Genomic DNA, 17,796 nt, shown 5'->3' with positions numbered 1-17,796 from the left:
CCTACCACTGAGATTTCTGGATTCATAGTACAGAGTGGTAAACCCAGTGACGATGTTCTCTCTCTCTCTCTCTCTCTCTCTCTCTCTCTCTCTCTCTCTCTCTCTCTCTCTCTCTGTGTCTCTCTCTCTCTCTCTCTCTCTCTCTCTCTCTCTCTCTCTCTCTCTCTCTCCGCATTTGAAAAGGGATCTTAGAAGTGCTCATTTTCTTCAAATATACTGAATAATTTGCTGTTTTCGTTGACACCTCCGCATATTTTTCCTCTGGACAGTTGTCTCCTTAGTTGATGTTAATTGATACATTATAATTCCACACTCCGTTCTTTTTCAGGTCTTCGGCTGTGTGCCTATGAGCCTCAGTTTCCAACCGGACTAGCAAATCAAGCATTAAGGTGTTGGTATCTGTAAGGAATGTCCTGTTACCTTCACTAACAATGACAGCAGGTCAGTGCTGTTAGATATTCTGAGGTCATTTTTGGTAGGGGTAAGGTACAGCAATTCGATGTTTCAGTGTCTTCTCTTGCATGCTCTAGGAGAATCTAAAAATTTCACGTTGGCCTTCATTATTACCAAAAGTAGCATGTTAAAATTTCTCTGTTTCTATGAGGATATACTTTTCTGTCCTGTAGTAAAGATGCCCCTTCCTCTTTAAAAGCTGCCAAATTATTATAGAAATTATGGATATAAAAGAATACCTCTTTTTCTTAGGTTCTAGTGAAAACCACATCTCCTGGATTTAAAAATATAGTGGGACTTAGAGATAAATCACAGGTCTTGATTCATGTATCACCGGAATGTGAAAAAAATCTATCGATAAGTCAATAGCAATAATAGCCAAGTGTAATCAAGAACGGAAATAAGGTAATACAATGATGGCACATTGTAAGTCTCGGTTACAGGATGTTAATTTACCAGGTCCCTTTGTCTGAGGGTCCATTCTTCTCGGAAAAAACAGATATTTGTGGGAGATTCTATATATATATAGAGTGAATTGGATATTAAAGGACGTTTGTAGCTTTCTGATTGTATATGAATCACGGTGATGTGATAAATAGTCATATATGGCTACGTGCGACAAACGCACTACACGGTCAACATGGCAGAGGTGGGTGGATATCGTCTCCAAAACGAAAAACACCTGAGTTCGACGGGTGGGTTGATGGGAGATGGTATTCACTTATACCCTTTTTGTGGCCGACTGGTTATTGTGTGTCACTGTAGTCCTGATTCCTCGTCCGTCGCTGGTTCGATTTTACGGGACGGTGGACTTATTATCAACTTAAATTCCCTTCGGTAACATATATGAAAATATATTACTCATGGAGGTAAGTGAATTGGATATTAAAGGACGTTTGTGCATTGATTGTATATGAATCACGGTGATGTGATAAATAGTCATATATATATAATATATATATATATATATATATATATATATATATATATATATATATATATATATGTGTGTGTGTGTGTGTGTGTGTGTGTGTATTTGACGCTAATACCCATTTTCTCTTAATTTTATTGTTTACAATAGACATTAAACTTATCAATCACCGTTCATTTTATCAAGTTACTTATTAGTGACTTGGAGAATCGAACAACTGGCAAATCAGTATCTCATGAACGTAAACAAAAAAAACTTGCATTTCGAAATCAGAGTCGAAAACACCAACTCAAAAAAAGGGATCAAAAGCAGGAAACATGGGGCCATACTCATAACTGACATGGGGAAGGGGGAGGGAGAGAGAGAGAGAGAGAGAGAGAGAGAGAGAGAGAGAGAGAGAGAGAGAGAGAGAGAGAGAGAGAGAGAGAGAAAGGGTGTTATGGAAACTCCTGGTCAATTTATATGTTGTTGCCTCAATAACGAGAGAGAGAGAGAGAGAGAGAGAGAGAGAGAGAGAGAGAGAGAGAGAGAGAGAGAGAGAGAGAGAGAGTTGTGGAATCTCCTTGCTTCCCATGTATGTTTCCGTAAATAAGCATATTTGTGTATATACATACATATATATATATATATATATATATATATATATATATATATATATATATATATATATATATATATATATATATGTGTATGTGTAAAAAGAGAGAGATAGAGAGAACGTTATGAAATCTCCTTGCCACCTATATTTGTTGACGTAAATAACGAGAGAGAGAGAGAGAGAGAGAGAGAGAGAGAGAGAGAGAGAGAGAGAGAGAGAGAGAGAGAGTGAGAGAGAGCTAAATGGCAACACGGGCGCGCTCGCATATTGGGGCTCAGCATTTTGAAAATTTCACGGCGATTTTAAATGTCAGCTACAACTGTTAGCGCTGTTGACACCCTCAGCAAAAAAGTCCCGTCTATGGCCCGGCCGGGGGACTGGCAATTCTTTTTTAAAATATACTTTCACGCGTTTTTAGGCCAATAAAACTAACATTATTGATCTGGTAAACGAGATTTTGAAATGGCCGAAGGGACAGGGATGGTACCCTTGGTGCTGCCAGTTGGTCGCTAATGTTTTAAAAAGTTTAGAATTATGGAGAGAGAGAGAGAGAGAGAGAGAGAGAGAGAGAGAGAGAGAGAGAGAGAGAGAGAGAGAGAGAGAGAGAGAGAGAGAGAGCAGGATATTTGAAAAAGCCTCATGATAAAAGACTTTAAAAAGAGGACTAAACATTTGTTCTTAAAATAAACGGACGCAAAGGAATCTCCTTGTTATCTGTATTTGTTAGCGTAAATAACGAGAGAGAGAGAGAGAGAGAGAGAGAGAGAGAGAGAGAGAGAGAGAGAGAGAGAGAGAGAGAGAGTGCAGGCTGAAGAGATAGAAGCCTCATGATAGAAGTGTTAGTAAAGAGGGTAGAATATTTATTTAGAAAATGAACGAGGGAGACAGAGTGAGAAGAGCAAGGAATTGAAAAGAATGAATATGAGTTTTGAAGTCCACATTAAGGCCTTAATAGAGAATATTGAAATATTTAATCATAAAATAAAAAGGGAGATAGAAAGTGAAAGTAGAGAATTACATAAATATAGATAAGTCTTTATTAGACTCAAAATTAATGAGAGAAACTTAAATGAAAACCTCACCATGGAAACCCTTGGAAATTAAATTTAAATATTTATTCTTGAAGTAAAGAATAATTAAATTTTATGCTTTATGAAATTTCAATAAATTCGCATCTAAAACAGCGATAGATACTTCATTACTAATAAGTAAAAGAATGTCAACTGGTAATATTTTTAATGTACATTAGTAATAGCATTAAGATATTTTTGACTCGTGAAAGGTAATGATTCAGTTTGTGTAATATAAATATTCTCAAAATGCTTTATTCCATCTTAGCTTAATTAGCTGTTATCATAACCATAATCTTTCGTTTTTTAACGGGAAAGGGAGCAAGACGGTACCCCCCCCTCCTAATTCCTCCCCTCACCCAGATTCCTCAAAAAAATGAAATGAGAAAAATAGTAAACTATCTGTGAATTTTTATTCTTGGTAATGATAGAATTTTTTTTCTAACCTTTCTTTGTTTATCAGAATTTAATATTATTTTTTTGTTATGCCCATCTCATTTAAAAAAAATGTAAAAATGCTACATGCCTGAGTTCCTCTCTAGCGTTATAGTTCCAAACATGATTTACATAAAAAAAAAATGCCATTTTTCATGGAATCCTATATCTCGCATTTGTTATTCGGTCTGTTTTCCTCTGTTTTCCAAGAGAAGGATGAGGAACAACGCATGTACAATATACCGCCATGAATATGGTATATGTTTTGGCGTCCTGTTATAGATAGGACTAGCATTCATAATTTATAAATTGGCAACGTCGCGCAGAGTTATACTTGCGTCATAACGCGTAATATACGCGGTGCATCTCTCTCTTTTTAGTTTTCTGTAACAGAAAACTATTGAGATAGCTTTGTCTGTCCGTCCGCACTTTTTCTGTCTGCCCTCAGATCTTAAAAACTTCTGAGGCTAGAGGGCTGCAAATTGGCGTGATGGTAATCCACCCTCCAATCATCAAGCATACCAAATTGCAGCCCTCTAGCCTCAATTGTTTTATTTCATTTAAGGTTAAAGTCAGCCATTATCGTGCGTCTGGCAAACACAACAACACAGGACAGGCCACCACGGCCGGCTGAGAGTTTCATGGGCCGTGACTGAGAGTTTCATGCAGCATTATACGCTGTACAGAAAACTCGATTGTGCCGAAGAAACTTCGGCGCATTTTTTACTTGTTTTATTTTAAGGCCGGAATATAAATAAAGATAATAAAAACACCCGGCGATATGGAACAGGGGGAAAGTGATGTGAACTAATCAACGGCGATTTATCCGTTGCAGTTATTAAAAACGAAAGAAAGACGTGAAAATTCCATGAAGAGCGGACGCCAAAATTCATGACCCGACATCAGGCGGGTAAATATTTTTGCAAATAGGCGCCATCATTTCACTTTCAGCAAAAACATCCATATTGCAAAGTATCGGTAAATGGACATACAACACATTCCACACTCCACACGCACACTTGTGAGGGTGAATACCCAATGGGATATACTCTCTCTCTCTCTCTCTCTCTCTCTCTCTCTCTCTCTCTCTCTCGGAAATATGCTAAAGGGTGTACGTTTTAGTCTATCACTCGAATCCATTCGTCTCGTTCAGAAATAACCTACTAGTGTGATTTGAGGTATTATAAGAGCTTATTATACAGTGAATGTTAATATTTCCCAAATGCAGTGAAATAAATAACAAACTGAAACGCTAATAGTCCATGATGCTTATAAGGAGTGATAGCCACATTCCTTTGTCATGACGACAAAGCTTCCCGGCCCCGCTTTTTGGTATATATTGGAAAAGTCATAAATTCATATATATGGGATTTATCTATATATTAATTTTTTGTAATTTGGAACTGTTAAATTTTTATATCGTCCGAATACCACACCACATAAGCCGAATATACCGTTCTTGCAAATATGTATGTATATATGCATAGGAATTTAGCTGGCACTATTGCTAAGCCTGTCACGAACATGAGACAGTTCGAAAACTTTGAAAGTATGATATGAAAGTTACTATTCCAATATTGTAATAATTATTTCCATACATCCAAACGTACGAGGAGGTTTGAGGGACATATATATGTACATCATAACTTTATAATTTTCGTCTGTCAACAAATGTATAAAAAAGCGAAATTATTTGTTACAACATAAACACACACACATACACACACATTTATATGTATGTATGCATATATACATATGTGCGTGTGTGTGTGTGTGTGTGCGCGCGCGCGTTTGGGTTTGTTACACAGGTAAATATTACATGCAACATTTCGAAGTGCCATTTTAAGATCTTTTTGAATTAAAAACTTCTGCTAAATTTTTCAGTTAATTATTAATGTCAGGCATTTAAAATTTCATTTATTTATTTCATTTATTTCGGGAATACCATAACCAATGACTTCTGTGTCTAGGAGTTTTTCCTAAATGAATTATGGCGAAGGATTTTGTCTTAGCTGAACAATCCGTTAATTAGTTCTAGGGGATATTGTTACTGAACAACTTTCATTAGTAATAAGCATGATTGCGTAAGATCATGAGCCTTTACGGTAACTAAGCAGATCACAGTAACAGCAGTTATTGTCCTAATTAATCGTCTTCACAACATCTTAAACATCTAAGTTTAGGATCTTTTTATCTTAATGTTTACGAATCGAACAAAGACATTTCAAATTTAAGGAAAATCAGACATCTATAACATATTTCCCTCCAAGAGACGGTCTACTGCTGCTTTCGGAATTGTACCACGTGCTCTTTCCTCCTAGCTCCCTCTTCTCTTTATTCCGACCTGGGCTAATCAGGGACACTGGGTTGTTGCCCGTACCGTCTGCCCTCTATCACACAAACAGACGAGGACTCCGGAAATGTACGCACACACACTCCAGTCTGTTTCACTCGTGCTTCAAGTTAACCAGAAGTGAGAAATCTTGCCGGTAACGACCACGCCCTTCCTTTGAACCCGTATCGAACCCGTATTTCCAGCCTAGGGCCTGGCACTTGACTCCTGTATCTGGAAGGTACTTGTGGGCTGGTTGGAAGGCTCGAGTGGGCTTCAGTTATCCTTCCCTAAGGGAAACAAGTGTCGTGTTTAGCTATCACTTGGCGAGTGCTCCTTTTAATGTGCGTCGGCAACAGCCAGTAATAACGCTCTTTGGAGAGAGTAATATCTCTCTCTCTCTCTCTCTCTCTCTCTCTCTCTCTCTCTCTCTCTCTCTCTCTCTCTCCCCTTTTGAAAGATCTTAAAGATTTTACGTATCGGCAATAAATTACTGATGTAGTCAGCTGGCTGGTTACGAAATGAGGCCTTTGATATAACTGTTTGTTTATGAGAGAAGTCTCAAGACTAGGCCTTTGAAGGAGACGAGATAACGAACATCTCAGAATGGTGAAAAAATGAAGAAGTATAACAGGGAGCCAGGAAGTTTCAAGCTTAGAGAAATAGTTTTGATAGCAAAAATAAAAAAAATGGAGCTTTAACAATGAATAATCTAAGGAAAAGTCCCGTTGACTGATTTACTCAACTCTGAAAACTGTCGGCACAACAATATTATGGTCAACAAGAACGAACATATGTTTATTTGGACGAAGAAAAATCTGCTGGTGGAATGAATATAATGAAATACGAAGTGGAAACACCCGAGGGTTTTTCACTTTGTCTTCTAAAATATATAGTGTTCTTGAATAAACTGGATTGTTAATGTACTTTTCCATGTTTAAATAAAAGAGAGAGAGAGAGAGAGAGAGAGAGAGAGAGAGAGAGAGAGAGAGAGAGAGAGAGAGAGAGAAACAAGTATTAAGAGAAACCGGATTACTAGTAAGTTATTTTTCCCTACGAATTAAAAACACTATCAATAAGTCTTACTGCCAGTAAGCTACCTCTCACAATGTGGAATATATATGTTAAATTTATTAAAGCATGAAATACGGATACGAAATAGGAGGTGTTTGAATGGACTTCTGATTTCAATCAGAGCCTAATTCAGAGCGAAAAATATATATATATAAAAACGCTTGAAACACCAATTATATAATTTTGAACGTTTTTGACAAAAATGGTCCATAGAAAAAACTTTCCTTTCGAGAGCTAAAAGCGAAGCTGGATGGAAAGCATTCTCATGGCGGGCAACGCATTGAAAGGATGAGCCATACTGAAATTCATCAAAAGCAAGATTAATTACTCCCGTAGGAGGGTAGGGCCGTGAGTGCACCTCATGCGGTGCACTGTAGGCATTAATTAAGATTCTTTGCAGCGTGCCTTCGGCCCCTAGCTGCAATTCCTTTCGTTCCTTTTACTGTACATCCTTTCATATTCTCTACCTTCTATCTCACTTTCCATCCTCTCCTAACAATTTATTTATAGTGCAAATGCTAGGTGTCCTCCTGTTACACTTTTCAAACTTTTTACTGTCAATTTCCGTTTCAGCGCTGCATGACCTCATAGGTACCAGTGCTTGGCCTTTGGCCTAAATTCTACATTCAGTTCAAGATTAACTACTTAAGTGTTTAAGATTAACTGTAGGTCAGATTATGACGCCATTTCCGAAGGCTAAGACCAAAGAAATGAGGTATTCACGAGTGAATCCTTCCTTACTCATACTCTTTTCAGACGGCCTTTCCCTTGACTGAGTAGTAAGGAATAATGAGGTTGCTGTCAACGAGTGCGCCTGCAAATATTTGGAATATACATGCTGCACGAATATGCTGTACTTGGTAAATTTAGTAGATTTTTATCATTCTCATACAAGATCCCGCTTGGCGGTATCTTATATTTCATGAGAAATAGATTTTTCATAATATCGAATACTAGAAATTGCATTATTGTTTTTTATATTTGTGCCATTCGTTGCGAATTCATTGTTTTTTGTATAAACAACCTACAATAATAAATTCTTAAATATCATTTAAAGACCCTATGCTATAAATACCTTTATAATTATGCGTCTAAAACCATAAAAAAATGTCTCACCCAACCGAATCTACAAACAAATATGACTATTGGCTTTAAATACAAACTTCTCCACGTCTGTCAGTTAAAGTTTAGGTCTCAAATTACGACCATTTGCAAGGCTGCAATTTCCTCCCGTTTCATTTTTATATTTAGACCGTCGTTCCATACAGAAACACATATGAAATGCAAAAGGCTCGTAAACAAAGCCCCGGAGCGAATAGAGATAGAAAGAACGCAAACACCGCATCCGACAATCATTCAGCAATCCCGCAAAACAGTCCCCAAACATTCACGGAAAGCCGCTAGGCGGGAAATGGGCGTCCTGGCTACGCAGATGACATGGATAAACAAAGATAAATCAGAGGGGCGAGATATCCACTCGGCTAGAGGGATTATTGGATGATTGATCACAGTTTAGTTACGGCAGCGCCCACCAGATGTCACGGCAGGCACTTCCGTGGGTGATGTATGGTCGACACAGTGAAAAATGTCGCCGCCCTCCCAGGAATCCCTCTCCATCCTCCGCATTTACACACGCTTCCAGGCGACGACTGGCAATCCCGCTGCGGAGGTGGTCCACGGATTTGTTCAGGATGCGAAACTCTCAAGATTTTTCCTCCGTTTCTTATCGCACGCGGAGAGTTGCCCGTATTTTTGGACGATTAAGACATTTCAGCCATGTTTTTTACATGCTTGACTCGTTTATTCTAGGAAGCATCGTAGAAATACATTTTCAAGAATTCTCCAAAAGAAAAATAAAACAATATTTTTATTGGCATGTGCTGAGAGCGAAACAACTTGAAAATCACGAGTTTTCATGTATTTATATTTTTGAGAATGAAACATGATACATCAAATTGCACAATTTAACATTATAGTAAACTTTCAACTTACATGAAGCCCTTTTCACTCAGAAAATTCTCATCTCTTATGACAGTTATGTTTACTACGATATTCATTAATATTGTCACCCTTACAAAAATTATCACAGTTCTACACCGAAATTTCTTCAGACTATCTCCTGTTATATCACTTTACTGGTTTCCTAATTAAGAGAGTCCTGATATGCAGATCGCTTTCAGAATGGAGCGATTCGTATAATCGAGCCTGATTCCGTACCAACTCTTTTTTTTTTTATTCTGCAAACTTACCTGTACAGACTTCAAAATTATCCTTATGGTAAAAGACAAGCGCTGGGACCTATGAGGTCATTCAACGCTGATATAAAGAAGAGTATGGTTGACGATATAAGATTTTGTAAGGGAATGGCTAATAAAGCATCAAAAGTGGCGTAACAGTAATGTTCATGTTGATGCCAACAGTTTAATGGGTCTCGATCTAAAAAGCATAGGAGACCCAATCGAATGACCTATAGTTCGTCTTGTAAGGAAAGTACCTGACTCAGACCCACTAATAAGAAAAATTTGCTGGAATGCATAGCATTCACTCGCGTTACTGCGGATTCATTGCAAGTATTAGGAGCAATAGAAACAAAGTCTGTCACTTTTGGTTAAGAAACCAGGGACGAGAACAGTTTCTGTTTATGGTAGTTCAGGAGTGAAATCTAAAGACGATTTTAGTAAGACTTCTTTAGGTCTTAAGACAGTAACGCTGCCAGCATCAGTATCTCTAAGGTCACGAGCATAAATTCTACATAACAAACAAAGTCCGCTTGAGATGATCAGAGTAAACTTAACCTTCTGCCGCTTCTGTTTCTGAGTTATTTCTTTATGTAAGGGCACAAGAGTGCATATTTTGTACCCAGATAAGGGTACACACACACGCACACACACACACACACACACACATATATATATATATACACAGAAAGCTTGTAACTATTTTTTTAATAAATACTCCATTAGATACCATCCAGTTTGAATGAGGTCCTGACAGTAAATGTATACATACATACGTTATATATATATATATATATATATATATATATATATATATATATATATATATATATATATATATATATATATATATATAAATAAATATAAATTGTATATATATACACTCTTATGCCCTTAAATAGACACGAGATTTTAAAGAGATCGGTAAAATATTACTTTCATGTTTCATGGCTCGCATTATTCTCTATGGATCTCTGGGCATTGTAGTCTTTAGCATTCGTCCTAGATTTAATTTTGTTAATAATAATTTTAGTGTTTCAGCTAAAAATTTGAACCAGCATGACTTACATTACTTTTCTATGTTTTACAGACTGGTGACTACATTAAAACGAGACAACTTCGTAATTATTTAGGTGATTCCAAGGTAAGTGGAAATATCTTTTTTTTTAGTTAAAAATGGTGACATTTTCAGTAAAATAGATCGTGCATTATTAGATATATTAGGAAGTGATACAGTATCAATCAATTTGAGTAGGTATATAAATATTATTGTACTTTATTAGAAATCGAAATGGAAAAGCAGCGAAAAAAATTGTTTTACAAGAACACTTCAATTTCTGCTTATCCAGAACTAGGAGAATTTTGTTTAATGCACTTTCAAAAGCGACTGCTCCAGCTTCACGACCAGGTAAGGTGAACTTAGTGATAATAGATCAACTTTCACTCGTTTGTGCGGAGGCCTACCGGATGGCCAATATAACACATAGGCCCTCAAGAAAAAGAAAATGCGTATCGAAGGGAAAGGAATGGGGCTTAAAGTAGAAGAAACGACAGACCTAGCTGATATGTAATAGAGTTAAATCAAACCGAATCTCAGAGAATTCCAAAGTTTAGTTTTGTATGAGGAAAAACGCAGAGACCAAACGAACGCGACGTACGTAGTTTACTCCACGGGGTAATTGCGTGGTATGGTGACCTGGTAAGACTTAAGAGACTACCTGGGATGAGGAACATTTTTTAAACTTTAGGGAAAGTGGATGAAACAGTATTGGGTATGAAGGAAAGCGAGCCCTCCTTGAGGAGAAATAATCTAGTTTTTGTATCTACCTCTTAAAAAGACTTATATAAAAACTACTGAATACTTTTTAGTATTGACTTATCCAAGGATTAACACATGGGAATTGAGCACATATTTCAAGCCGAGTGGTTGGACCACAAGCGTAATAGTAGTAGATAGATACCTCCAAGCATCCTAGATGATTAATTACTTTAACAGGAAAGTTTCAGGATCTCTGAATGTGATGCATATTTACGAATTCAATTAGTTTTTTCTAATATCTTGAAGATTTCTTTCTAGTATTCAAGGGCTATCAGTGTCAGTCTTTACCTTACAACGAAATGATTTCGTATTGCATGAGTGTTTTATTATTCATGCGAAATGTCGACCTTATGTTTATGCTCATTATATATATATATATATATATATATATATATATATATATATATATATATATATATATATATATATATATATATATATATACTACATACATATATATGTGTGTGTATATATGTATATGTATATATATAAAACCCCTCTTGTAAATATTTTCTTTTTATAGTTTCTGAAAAAAATGGTATATGGGAGAACGGTTCTTGTCCTTTGCTCAATACTTTCACGCGCGTTTTTGCTTTGATGAATATTCGAAATTTTACCAGAATGTTGCATCTGAACATCATGCAGTATATATATATATATATACATATATATATATATATATATGTGTGTGTGTGTGTGTGTGTGCGTGCGTGCGTGTGTGTGTATAAACCTTAATATCTATCGACACCTTAGTTCAAGAATTTTGTTATCTGTATAACTTGAATAATACGTCTCATTTTACAGGTTTTTGGTTGACTCCCTTTAGTTACAAAAATGCAGACAATATTAGTATACCTCTTTGTTAGAAATACACGCTCACAAAAACCAATATTAAGCTTTCTGTCAGATACTTTCCCATATACTAAATATGGAATGGATGTAAACTTCGTTGATTATGTATTACAGCATGGGTTTTCTTCATGCAATATCAAAAAAGGGTTTTTTTTTTTTTTGGTACGTTTGTTTTTGTCTAGATCTCCGACAAGTTTTTAGTCTTCTGTAAAAGAAAACTATTGTGCCGGCTTTGTCTGTCCGTCCGCACTTTTTCTGTCCGCCCCCAGATCTTAAATACTTCTGAGGCTAGAAGGCTGCAAATTGGTATGTTGATCATCCACCCTGCAATCATCAAACACACCAAATTGCAGCCCTCTAGCCTCAATAGTTTTTTTTATTTAAGGCTAAAGTTAGCCATAATTGTGCTTCTGGCAACGATATAGGATAGGCCACCACCGGGCCGTGGTTAAAGTTTCGTGGGTCGGGCTCATACAGCATTATACCGAGACCACCGAAAGATAGATCCATTTTCGGTGGCCTTGATTATATGCTGTAGCGGCTGTACAGAAAACTCGATTGCGCCGAAGAAACATCGGCGCATTTTTTACTTGTTGAACTTCCATCTTGCCTCCGTTTTTTCCTGTTTCAATCAATTTCTATCCACTAAGTGTCTGGTCTCTCCTTACCTTCTGAATGGTAGGTCCGACTCTTTTGCTCTTTTCTCATGCTTGTCATGTTCTTACAGCATTGGTGAGAGAGCCACTCAGCTGCCAAGCATTAGAAAGAGGACGGGGACAGGTGTAAGTTATCAGATGTTTGCTACTTTTTCCACTGATATCGTTCTTTGTACGTGAGATTGCCAAGTATAGTTTTTCTTCACCTCTACTTTATTGCCACTCTTTATTTTGTAGATACTAATTTGGACTTTGCTATCTATAGCTTTTAGACCCTACCCTGCCGTTTGCCTTCACTTTTACAGGTATTGCATATTCGGAGGAAATCATATAATTCGAAGGCTACATGGTCTGATCATTCATTAGTCCATTCTATTCGTTTCTTATCTTGCACTGACTAAGTGTGATTTGGCTGGCTATGACCATCTAGGTTTCTTCTCCATGAAATAAATTCTCACTTTGTAAACATCTGAAAAGTATATGTAAATTAAACTCTAAAATCCATCAGTAAAGGTATCGTTACAAGTTCTAAGGGAGTAGAGATGTGACATTTCATGAAGACAAATTATCTTGGAAGAAGAAGAAGGCCTTGCGTACCTTTTTTCCGGTTACAAGTTTCACAGAAAAATCTCATGTTCCACTGACCTAGTAATCTATGATCTGCTCATAAAAGACCATTTTGGCAGACAGGCCAATTTAATAAGAACAACATTCCTGGTTAACTGGATTTATTCCCACCTGATAGCTGTCTTTTCATACTCAGTCAAATAATAGTTAGATTATTATTGTCTCACAGCATTCTGGGATGTTGGGAATGAACATGAGACAGCCTGGTAATATCCAAATTTTTTCCTGGGTTGAAGTACACTAATAGTATGTTATTTTTTTATAGAGAGGATGTACTGAGATGGGAATACTGTCTACTGATTTTGGGTTACTGAAAGAAAGCTTTTTTCCTGTTTTTAGGAGAGATTGGATAAACTTGGCTGCCTAGAATAAAAATGTTTCATATTGATTTTTATTGATTGTCTTTTTCTTCGGCAACTGATTTCCAAAATAAATAAATAAATGTGCTGTAAGAACTACCGAACGCTCCTAATGGGAGATGAAATTTAAAGAATATGATAGAATATATTTGTGAGAATTACTCATATTATTATTATTATTATTATTATTATTATTATTATTATTATTATTATTATTATTATTATTATTATTAACACATAAATGAGCAATTAGTGACCGTCTAACCTTTTATATGAACTCCCTTTTAAATTAACTCCAGAATGATTATCAGAAAACGCTTTTGAAATGATTAGGAAGGGAAGGAGGCAACGATTTGTTCGCTAATGAAAATTATCTTCTGACATCTGCAAAGAGTTCCGTTTTTACGCCACTCATCGAATGAAAAAGGAGTAGGAGACGAAGAGGAGTGGGTGGGAGGTTGAGGGGGAGGAGGAAGACGCTCATCCTGATAACTACTGACGGTATCTGCTTCCGAATTCAAGGTTCAAATTCAGTAGCACACAATAAGTGACGAGGTTAAGTGGCGCCTTTTGTTAACTTGTCTAATTCCTCAAACGGAGGAGTGTTCGGATGCCGGTTAGGACTTTTCTTGCGCTCCTTCTGGGAAAACTATCTACTTTGGCATTCGAAAACATATATTCAAGCATGTGGGAAGAACTAACAGAGATTATAAGATCACATAAGATCTAATTCCACGAGGAGAGAGAGAGAGAGAGAGAGAGAGAGAGAGAGAGAGAGAGAGAGAGAGAGAAAATGAACGGTCAGGAGCCCAGTCTTCCAGCGGAGTCTCCCCTTTGTTAGCGGAGAGAGATGCCCGTCACGTTTTCTTTGAAGTCCTGACAGGATAATTATGATATTAATGCGGAGCTACTCCACCTCCTTTGACGTCGTTTACAGATTTGAATGAGAAAGATTTTATCACGTAAAACATATAAGACTGCTATCGTTCGATCTGCCGCCAGAAGCTGAAGCCTAAAATATCAACACGTTGCGTCCAGTGAAGTATTTTGTTATGTAGTTTGATTTAAGTGAGAATTTCCAGTCTATCAAGTTATTTCTTTTTCTTTCGGGTAACTTGTCCGATTCCAGAGTTCCTCAGTAAAAGGAAGATGTATGTTTGCAGCATTTCAAGTAATGTATAAATATATAAATATACCCGGTATATATATATATATATATATATATATATATATATATATATATATATATATATATATATATATATATATGTGTGTCATATGTGTGTATATATATATATATATATATATATATATATATATGTGTGTGCGTGTATGTATGTATATGTATATATATATATATATATATATATATATATATATATATATATATATATATATATATATATATATATATGTATATATATATATATATATATATATATATATATATATATATATATATATATATATATATATATATATATATATATATATATATATATATATATATATACGTGTATGGATTTTTGTGTATATGAAGGATGCTCCCACTAAATGAAACAAGCCAGGTAATATTAATCATTTTATGATTCCTGCTGCTGAACTTCCTCGAACTTATCCCGCAGTTCAATGCTTTGCAGTAAAGCCAAACAAGAACCGAACACATTACAACAGATCTCATCGACAGACCTAGTGGGCATTTCTAAATTATATCTGACGACCAGAAGTCCTGGGTGGCAGACTTCGCCTTCCCTAAATTTTCCCTATTTTAGTTATATTTAAACATGGAATATGCAGTAACCAGGAAATAACTGATGTCATCAATACGGGCGGTACTGATGATATCAATACCGCCCTGGAGAGTGAATGGCTCATTTCGACAAATGAAGCGAGAATATTTTTATTAATTTTGCAATTATTTTGCAGACTAAGTAGATATATTAGGGTGACCTGCAGTAAATAAAGTACCCCCGGAGGGCGTGTGTATGGTTATGAAACCTACGCGAAAACCTTCCTTCGGTCAAATGAGGGTCGCGTGCAAAATTGCTTCTAGATCGGTCAAGTGGTTCGGATTTCTATGGAGCACAAGTTTACAAGTTTAGTTACATCCAAATATATATATATATATATATATATATATATATATATATATATATATATATTGTGTGTGTGTATGTATGTATGTATACGTATATGTATTTCCACACACATACACTCACATATATATTATATATATACATATATGTATATAGATATACATATATATGAGCTTTTCAGTCGAGAAACATGCAAAGTGCCATTTTTAAAATATAATAAATTAAATTAAAAAATACTTTGACCCAGGATGGCGCTTGGCATGTTTCTCAACTGATAGCCTCATATAAAAGGCCTTAAATACCCTCTTATATAGAACTTGCTTGACCTTGAGAGTAACTTTCAGCGAAAGGGAATTCTACATATGTGTATCTACCCTGGCAAGGACTCGATCCTATGACTTCTGAGTTTGATACAGGGCCTTATTTATTCAGGAACCAAGAGCTGAATGGATAATTCACTGGCATCCTGGTATAAAACCAAAAAGGCATATAGGTTCCAGTCCTGACCAGGGTAGGAGCACTTTTCATATATAATTCCCTTAGTGTATAAGCTGTCTTTATGGTAAAGTGAATACATTCTGATGGGTTCTTATGGCTAAGTGTTTAAGAGTATAAAATTGCCAAGCTAGAATTGGTAACAAAACCAATATATATATATATATATATATATATATATATATATATATATATATATATATATATATATATATATATATATATATCAGGGTGTTTCGAAATTAGAGCAACCCCCTCTACAGCATAAACTAAAATTGATATGGACAAAAACAAAAGTAATTCAGAACAGGTATTTATTTAAGTTTCTCTCTGAGTATTTAATATTTTGTGTGGCCTCCAACTGCCTGTACCACAGCCTGCATTCTTGAGGGGTATGATTTCAGCTAATCGCAAAAAAGCTGAGACTCAAACTCCATTTCCCTGAGCACTTCGGTCACCTCTCTTCGCAGGTTGTCGAGGCTTGGTATACCTTCATAGTTCACTGTGCACGAGTCAACACGATCCTTTAAGATACTACCAATGTTTTCACACACATTAAGGTCAGGGAGCTACCTGGAAATTCACTTGATGAGAAGAAATCGATATCACTGTTTCGAAGCAGCTCCTGTGTCTGAAGAGCCTTGAAACATGGTGCCTTATCATGCAAAAATGTGACTTCTTCAACAGATAACACATTTTCAGGATCTCTGAGGAAAGGAAATACTCCACCAGTAAGCACAGTTTCGCTGAAGTATTCGCCATTCAATGACTGTCCTTTTTCTTTGATGATCCACATTAACCATTTGGCTGTGAAACAGAAAAATTCCCAAACATTCAGGAAATTTCACAACTTGGCGATAGCACACGTCATCGCTGACATCATCCATATGTCATTTTTATGATTTGGCTTCCTGACTGTGTAAATGAAGAATTCATCTGATGCAGCAACATGGAGAAAGTCAACTTCATCCCAATCTTTAAGAAATGAACCACAAAACCATGCACGGTCTTCTCTATGTTGCTGAGTGATGTTGGGCTTGCTGATAACATGAAATGGCTTGATACCAGATTTTTTTAACTCACGATATACAGCACTATAACTTCTCTTCTTTCCCCTTTTTGCTTCTAGTTCAAGCGCCAATTTATGTAAAGACTTTCTTGGTCTATCCACTGCCTCAGCTATGATGTCTTTTGACTCCTGAGAAAGAACTTCAGGCCTTCCAAGATTCTCACTCTTTTCGCGATGACAGTCATATGGATTTTTGTTCCAGTTTCTTTTAACAAAGGGTTCATCTCTTTTAATGTATTTAGCTATCCAGGAACGTGAAATGAAGGATGCGCCAGCATCCCTGGCCTCTCTGAAGGTTATAGCCCGGATTTTCCTCCGAGTCGTTAGCCATGGCTGTATCTATATAACTCCATCACTCAGTCTGAAAATACAAGAAATGTAAAATGAAAAATAGCTTAACAGAAACTTAAAATAATGTACTTGGAGATAGGCTATAGCAGAAAACTTCATAACTTTCCATCTGTTTGTGGAGGGGGCGCTCTAATTTCTGAAACACCTGGTATGTATATATATATATATATATATATATATATATATATATATATATATATATATATATATATATATATATATATTTATATATATATATATATATATATATATATATATATATATATATATATATATATATATATATGGACGCGGATTCTAAACCAAGTCAAATAAATCTCATGTGTTACTCTTATTCAGAAA

At 36.0% G+C, this 17,796-nt stretch overlaps 1 long non-coding RNA gene across 1 annotated transcript in view; it reads left to right on the top strand.

The window, feature by feature from the left end:
- LOC136825454 (uncharacterized) overlaps positions 1-17,796 on the top strand; it is a 604,931-nt gene that overhangs the window by 68,631 nt on the left and 518,504 nt on the right. The window contains exons 2-3 of the long non-coding RNA XR_010849346.1: positions 329-441; positions 10,221-10,274. This is a non-coding gene — a long non-coding RNA (uncharacterized lncRNA). The remainder of the gene's footprint in view (positions 1-328; positions 442-10,220; positions 10,275-17,796) is intronic.

The sequence above is a fragment of the Macrobrachium rosenbergii genome, chromosome 37 (genome assembly GCF_040412425.1).
Source record: "Macrobrachium rosenbergii isolate ZJJX-2024 chromosome 37, ASM4041242v1, whole genome shotgun sequence".
NCBI classification, from domain to species: domain Eukaryota; kingdom Metazoa; phylum Arthropoda; class Malacostraca; order Decapoda; family Palaemonidae; genus Macrobrachium; species Macrobrachium rosenbergii.
The sequence above is the reverse complement of the archived record's forward strand: the minus strand, read 5'-3'. Positions and strand labels throughout refer to the sequence as shown.